The 7529-nt window shown below is 29.7% G+C and overlaps 1 pseudogene; it reads left to right on the top strand.

Moving 5' to 3' along the window:
• The first annotated feature begins 5759 nt into the window (after positions 1–5759).
• LOC126850682 (cytochrome P450 9e2-like) lies at positions 5760–7529 on the top strand (annotated as a pseudogene).

The raw sequence follows: 7529 nt of genomic DNA on the forward strand, positions 1-7529 counted from the left end.
TATAGTAGTTGTACGAGCTAAACGGACGATTCGCAAAACTGTTTTGCTCGATCGTTATGGACAAAGGTCTTTTGATCTTGCAAATTCTAAGCGAATTTGCGAAAATCGTCTTTATTATCGTGGATAATCAACCGCGATGAGTAAAACAATTACTTTCACTAGATTCATATTTTATTAGTTTTATGTGGGACTTCGCAAATGATGATAGGATAAACACGTGAAATGGGGGTAATGTATATGTCTATACACTGTTGTACCTTTCACTGTTCCGTAGTCACGAGTAATAGAAACGTATTACAGTAAAGAAAAGATCGCGGGAATAGAATGACCACGAAATGGGTGCATCGTAGCAAAAATTGTAGTAAAAATATATATTATGAATTGTAAAAAATTTGCCTCAATATGATTAATATGTAAAGTCAAAATATTCGTTTATACAAGTGTAATTTTTATAGTACCTTCATTTGCGATACATCATTATATCTTATTAGGTGCTATAACTTAAGTGATATTGATGCTACACTGAGTAATGATCAAAATTGGAGTATGAAAGGTAATTATCGCTATATTTAGACTGATCGATATATTTTATGAGTAACATGATAAGTACAATGATATATTACATTCATCGTAATTTAATGATAGTAGAAATATAAAATAGTAGAAATAGTAGAAATAAAATAGTAGAAATAGTAGAAATAAAATAGTAGAAATAAGTTATTATTATAAATATAAGAGAGTTAACACTAAATGAAAATAAAACATTTTCTGTAAAAAAGCTGATTTAAGGTTGTCTACCTTATAAATAGTCAGATTTGCTAAGAGATATCTATTAGTCACGGTGTAAAAAGAAGTTATGATAAATTTAAAGGAATGTTAAGTATATTAGTTTACAAATTTCACATTTTTTTTATGCCAGAAATGGAAACAGCTTTTTTTAACGGCTCTGAATCAAAAGCAAAGCAAAATGATTTATCAGGTCAAATTTTTGAATATAAAAATATTGTATTTTTTACCTGCAATCGGACTGTATGGAACAATCATTTTACTTGACACAATGCGACTATACCTAAAAACAAAGCGCGTCTGGGATTCGATTTCACCTGCGGTGAAAAATTCGATATTTTTATACTAAAGTACAATGTTCAAGCTTCCATTTAAGCCCTGTCTGATGTTTTTTGCATATCGAATTCGTCTGCTATAAATTCTCAAAAAGGGTAGAAAACGCGTTTTTGGAGGATTTCAACTTTTTTTTTCTCAAAAATCTGAGTTGATAGAAATTTTATTGATAATAAATTTTAGGCTCAGCGTTTAAAATTAGATTTCTAGAAACAGCAAATATTCTGGCATAAAATCTTATAAACTAGTGTTATTAACGGAAATAGAAATGTATTCAAATTAGATTTTTATTTTAATTTGTGAAAAAAATGTTTTATCCGTATATCTATGCTTTGTCTTCTATATTTTGCTTGAGCGAAAAAAAATTGTCAAGCTTGACTACATCGGTATTATTCTATTATAGGGAAAAACTGATAACAAATAATTTTTATTAACTCTTTATCTACCTTTCTCACTCTATTTTGTTCCTTCTTTACAATAACATTTGCGCATTCGTATATAAGATAGAACCAACTTAACCCAGTTACTAAAACTATTTCTAGTTACTAACTCCGTTATTTGTTGCAAATAACGGATTATTTTCGAGGGCGTCAAGTGCTGGTTCAATATGATTGCAATTCAATTTTAACATTAGCTCAACCCTCTAACTGATTACGAGCGACTAGCTTGCAATTTATTTGCGAGTTACGTTGTAACTTTGCCAAAGTATCACAGACAATACATAATTCATAATTTGCGGATTGATAATCTTAATCAACGTCACTTACATTTGCGCTAATTGCGATGTGATTTTATATAGTCAAAAATTATGATTGTGTATTCGAGAATATAATAATAGATCTTTGTTCTTTATTATGTTTCAGACGTATTAATTTTGATGTTACTATGTTACTTGTATTTACTACTACATGTTACAATGACAAGATGTACAAGATCTTTGTCTTTATTAATGAGTATAAAAATATATGTATTTCAATTTTTTAGTTTATTTTTATCATCTAAAGACAGAATAAATAAAGAAAAGAAGAGAGAGAGAGAGAGAGAGAGAGAGAGAGAGAGAGAGAGAAAAAAAGAAAGAGTGATTACGTTTACAGCATTTAGGCTGCGGCCTATACCTCAAATTCAACCTAAATTATTATTTAGGCCGTTTGCTGTAAACATTTGGTAGACGACTCGAACTGACTTCAGGTCAGGCTTTGTATTTTAGTGACGTGACCTGAAGGATATCTGCTTTTTCGATGTAAACGCGCGAACACTCGCGATGTGACCTAAAAGCTTATTTGCTTGCTGTTGTTTTATTGAACTATCAAATTAGGTTAAACCAGCGAAATACAATATAATAAATGTATATACATTTAAATAAAATAAAATGTAACACACATGTATTACATTTTATTTTAAATATAATAAATATATGTTCAATTTTTGAATCTGTCTGTCATTTTTAAAACTTTTTATAATTAACTTTTATTTTTCTACAACTTTTTTATAATTAGTTTTCAGTTTTATAATTAGTTTTATAATTAGTTTTTAGTTTTCCTAAAAATAAATTTTATTTTATTATCTCTAAAAATAATTTTAATTTAATTTTTTAAATTCATCTAAAAATAAATTTAAATTTTATATTATTTATATTTTATTCTTTTGTTTATTCTATTTTACCTAAGTCTCTTTCGATATAAACGGTTGATGACAAGACCTACTTTAGATCACGGTATAGGTCAGATTGCGTTTAGGTTGCTAAGTGTAAACGTGGTCAGTATGTATGTATATACATACGTAAGCAAAATGCGTGTCAGCAAAATCAATTAACAATCAATCATGAATTGAAAACAATGAATCAACGATATTCGTAGTTATCTTATTTACGATTTATAAAATTTTTATCTGTGATTGATACATAGATTAATATCAGAGTTTTATTGCTAATTTTGCATTCAGCTTAGAACTTTGTTTTTTAATCTATTTTTTTCAAAAAGCTAATTATGTTTTTTTTTCATAACAAGTTTAGTTATTTAAAATAGGGACAATTTTACGAATAAAGAAATGATAATACACACACATATATATATATATATATATATATATATATATATATATATATATATATATATAATTGTAAATATGCATGAAGTGGGCAATCTCACCTTGATCTTGACATGTCAAGGTCATCACCCTGAGTGACCTTAACCTTGAAAAAAGTGGCGGTCACGATCCGTTCAAAAGTTATGAAGCATTTATATAAGTTTAAGTAAAAGTATAAATTTTAGTTTTAAGAAAAAGCGCTAAGTACATGCGCTATGTGAAAAAATATTATATTTAAATAATAACATTTTAAATAAATATATTTTTGTATAAAATAATTATTTAAATTTCTTATAAAAATAATGATATCAAAAAATGCGCCAAAAGCATAAAAATTTATCCTATAAAATATTTTTATTTTATTGTTTCCAATATTAAGAAAAATTATATTTAATAAATGGCATTATAATTAAAGTAATAGTATAGCTAAAATAAAAGTTATTTTCTAAATAACTAAATGCACAATATACGCATCTAAGGCTTTGGGATATAATTATTGAAAGAAAATTTCTCATAAATTCTAAATCGCATAAGACAAACTTACATCAAAGCAAGGTATAAAAACTTGGCGTGCCCGAATATCATTAAAATGTGTACATTTTATAAATATGTACGTTATTTTGATTATTTTAATATAATAAATGTGAATGATAATATATATACATAATATGTATTTATAATAGTAACTTTGTATATATTTGTACAAAACTTAATAAAATTTAATATAATATATAAATATTCAATATAATAATATTTCTATTATATGATTGATGCAACTAATTTTCACATAATATGAACCAATACAAATAAATTTATGACAATATGTTTTAATGCAACCCGGGCAAGTTTTTATATTTTGCTTTGATGTAAGTTTGTCTTATGCGATTCTCTACACCCACAAAAAATAATTGTTTTTTTAAAAAAGTATGCAATTATTTGCAATAAATTTTTTTATAACAATTTTTTATTTTTTCTTTACACCAATTGATTCATTTTATTATTCTGTACATAAAAGTATTACGATACAATTATCCAACACTAAATAATTTTCGAGATATTTTATATTTTATACTAAAATATGTTAGATTAAGATACAAAATAACTCAAAAAATTCATAATGAAAAAATACTTTATTATAGTGTTTTGGAAAGCTCTCGACATAAGCTATGAGGGTTTCCATTTAAGAAATTAAAGGTATCCTTAACTTGACCTTAACGATGCCATCCAAGATCAAACCAATGACACCATCTTATGTTCCCCTCAAAACCATACAATTTTTGTTCAAAACGTTTTTCTCTAAAATGCTTAGTTTTTGAAAGAAAACGGGTGTACGAGTGGTCTAGGACACCCTGTATTTATACAGGGTAACCATTAGGATTGTGTCAAAAGTAAATGATTATTACTGCGCAACAAGTAGGCCGAACAAAATAAATAAAACGCCATTTTGTTGAGGAGACTTGTCAAATTTTATTACCTTAGGTATGAAACAAATATATAATATTTTAATAATTTAAAAATACATTATTAAAAAAACGAAAAATTAACTTGATTATATGAGCTAATGGTATATGTTTTTAAACTGTTTTTTCATCGGCAAATTGCAACTGTTTTCGAAAACTTTCAAATATGTTGCCCAACATGACTGTAGAAATCAATTCAACAATTGTTGTTATCCATTGTACAAGATGGATCGAGTAAATCATGTTTATAATCATTTAAAATGCCATACATACTAAAATTATCAATAAACCAGCAAAAAATATCAAAAAATTAATAAAATCTCAGATCACCAACATAATGTGGATTATAGCGCGATTTCACCGAGGAAACACATCTTTTTAGATCCATATTTATTACGGAATTCATTTTACACTTCAGTATAGTTTTTGCTTCTATTGTAGAAGCACTCGATAAGAAATATATTTTCTTCGAGGCTTAATACATTCACTCTGAGACTCACATATCGGCTTGAACAATGACTCAAATAAAATTGACAGCGCTCAATTACAGGAACCTAATTAGTTAAATGACCGTTAAAATCGAGGAGAAGGAATATAACCATTTACTTTTGACACAATCCTAATGATCACCCTGTATATATTAATTCAATAAGACATTTACTCATACTTCTCTCGTCACAAGTATTTTCTGAAGATATCAAAGAAGGATAAAAATTTAATATCAATAAGTCTGTAGATAGCAACGGTTGAATGTTTTTTTGTGCAAAAATCACAATGAATTTGATAGATTTTTATTATTTACTTTGTTTTTTTTTCTCGAAAATAATTGACATTTAAAAAAAATTTTTATTGCATACGTTTGCAATTGCAATTTGTATCTCACAATCGTATAGAATCATTATACAAAAGTATACTTGGTGTCATGAAAGTATCTTCAAATGTAAAGTGACATCGAATGTAATACAAATTAAATCAAGTGAATTAAACAGAATCAAAGTATTTTTATATGAAAAAAATATAAGTTGTTATTGAAGAGAAATTTTTCTTCATTAAAAATCTTGACTTTTGATAAAAATCCGTGATGATATGTTTAAATAAGTTATTGCGCATGAATTAAAACATGACTGACGTATTTCGCGCGATCAAATTGACGCAGCAATTGATACTGACAAAGACGTTTCCTCTTCTCCCCTCCTCGTTTCTGTCATGATAAGATCCGCTTATGCTCGTCCGTAATTATACGTTTTATTACGTCTCATCAGACACAGCCATTCGTTCGTACGCTATCTTCACTTCGCGATGGAATTATTTTCGTTTCTTTTCGTCATCCTTCGGGTTGTTATTGATCACTCTGATCATCATCGGCATCTTGAAATTTGTTGCATTAATGCATCATGTATACTTTTACTGAAAAGGTAAAGGTGTTCCCTATTTTCCCGATGCATTACGGTCTATCATAATGGGTTGGAAACTATTTCTGCGCCGTCTGAGTATTACTGACCATAATCATTTCTTGTACAATTACTTCCCGGAAGCTAAGTATTTTGGAACAATGGATTTTGCCCCACCTGCTGTGTTTTTGCGCGATCCTGAACTGATCAAGGATGTATTGGTGAAGGATTTTGAAAATTTTCACGATCATCACAGCTTCTTGGACGAAGATCTAGACCCACTATTCATTAAAAACATTTTCGCGTTACACGGAGATCGCTGGAAGGAAATGAGAAACACGCTAAGTCCCTCTTTTACCGCCAGCAAGATGAAGATCATGTTCGATTTAGTATCAAAATGTTCTCGTGAATTCGTTGTCTATCTGGTCGATCATCCGGAACTCTATGTTGCGATCGAGACAAAGCAGATCTTCAGACGGTATACCACTGACGTAATCACTACAACTTTTGGCATAAGCGTGAATTCGATGAAAGATCAAAACAATGAGTTTTACGTGAGGGGAATAGAGACCAGCAAGGCGTTCTCCGAATTTCTAACTTTGTTCAAGTTCATGTTTATGCGTATATTTCCGCATTTTGCCAAGTTACTCGGTATGACAGGATTCAGCTCATCGTCTACAGCCGAGTTTTTCAAGAGAATTGTTGGAGAGACCATCAAAATTCGAGACGAGCAAGGTATCGTCAGACTAGATATGATTCACTTATTAATGCAGGCTCGGGATAAAAATGGTTCCAACGTTCACAAAATGACATTGGATGATGAATGATATCATTTCACAAGTTTTCATCTTTTTCTTAGCCGGTTTTGAAACATCCTCGACGCTGATGTGTTTTGTTGCTCATGAGCTGGCGGTTAATCCAGACATTCAAGATCGCCTGCGCGATGAGGTGCAGCAGCATCTCGCCGAAGATAATGAGATCTCTTACGAATTGTTGTCAAAAATGACTTATATGGATATGGTAATTAATGAGATGCTCCGAAAATATCCACCAGCGATCCTCCCCGATAGACGTTGCACTAAAAGTTACGAGGTGCCTCCGTCGCAACCGAGTTGCAGAAGTATAATCGTCGAACCTGGTAACGTAGTGATGATATCCGTTTACGGTTTACATCGTGATTCCAAATACTTTCCGGATCCGAACAAGTTTGATCCCGAAAGATTCAGCGAAAAAAAACAAAGATAATATTGTTTCAAATACTTATTTACCTTTTGGACATGGGCCTAGAAAATGTATCGGCAATCGATTTGCTCTCATGGAGACCAAGATTCTGATAGCTCATCTCTTGCAAAAATTTATCCTGAAAAGAATAAAAAAAACTGTCGAGCCTGTTGTTTTCAGTAAGACAGAATTCAATTTGACACCTGAAGGCGGATTCTGGATCAGTTTGGAGAAAAGAGAAACGTAATGTGTA

This window comes from Cataglyphis hispanica, chromosome 6 (genome assembly GCF_021464435.1).
Source record: "Cataglyphis hispanica isolate Lineage 1 chromosome 6, ULB_Chis1_1.0, whole genome shotgun sequence".
NCBI classification, from domain to species: domain Eukaryota; kingdom Metazoa; phylum Arthropoda; class Insecta; order Hymenoptera; family Formicidae; genus Cataglyphis; species Cataglyphis hispanica.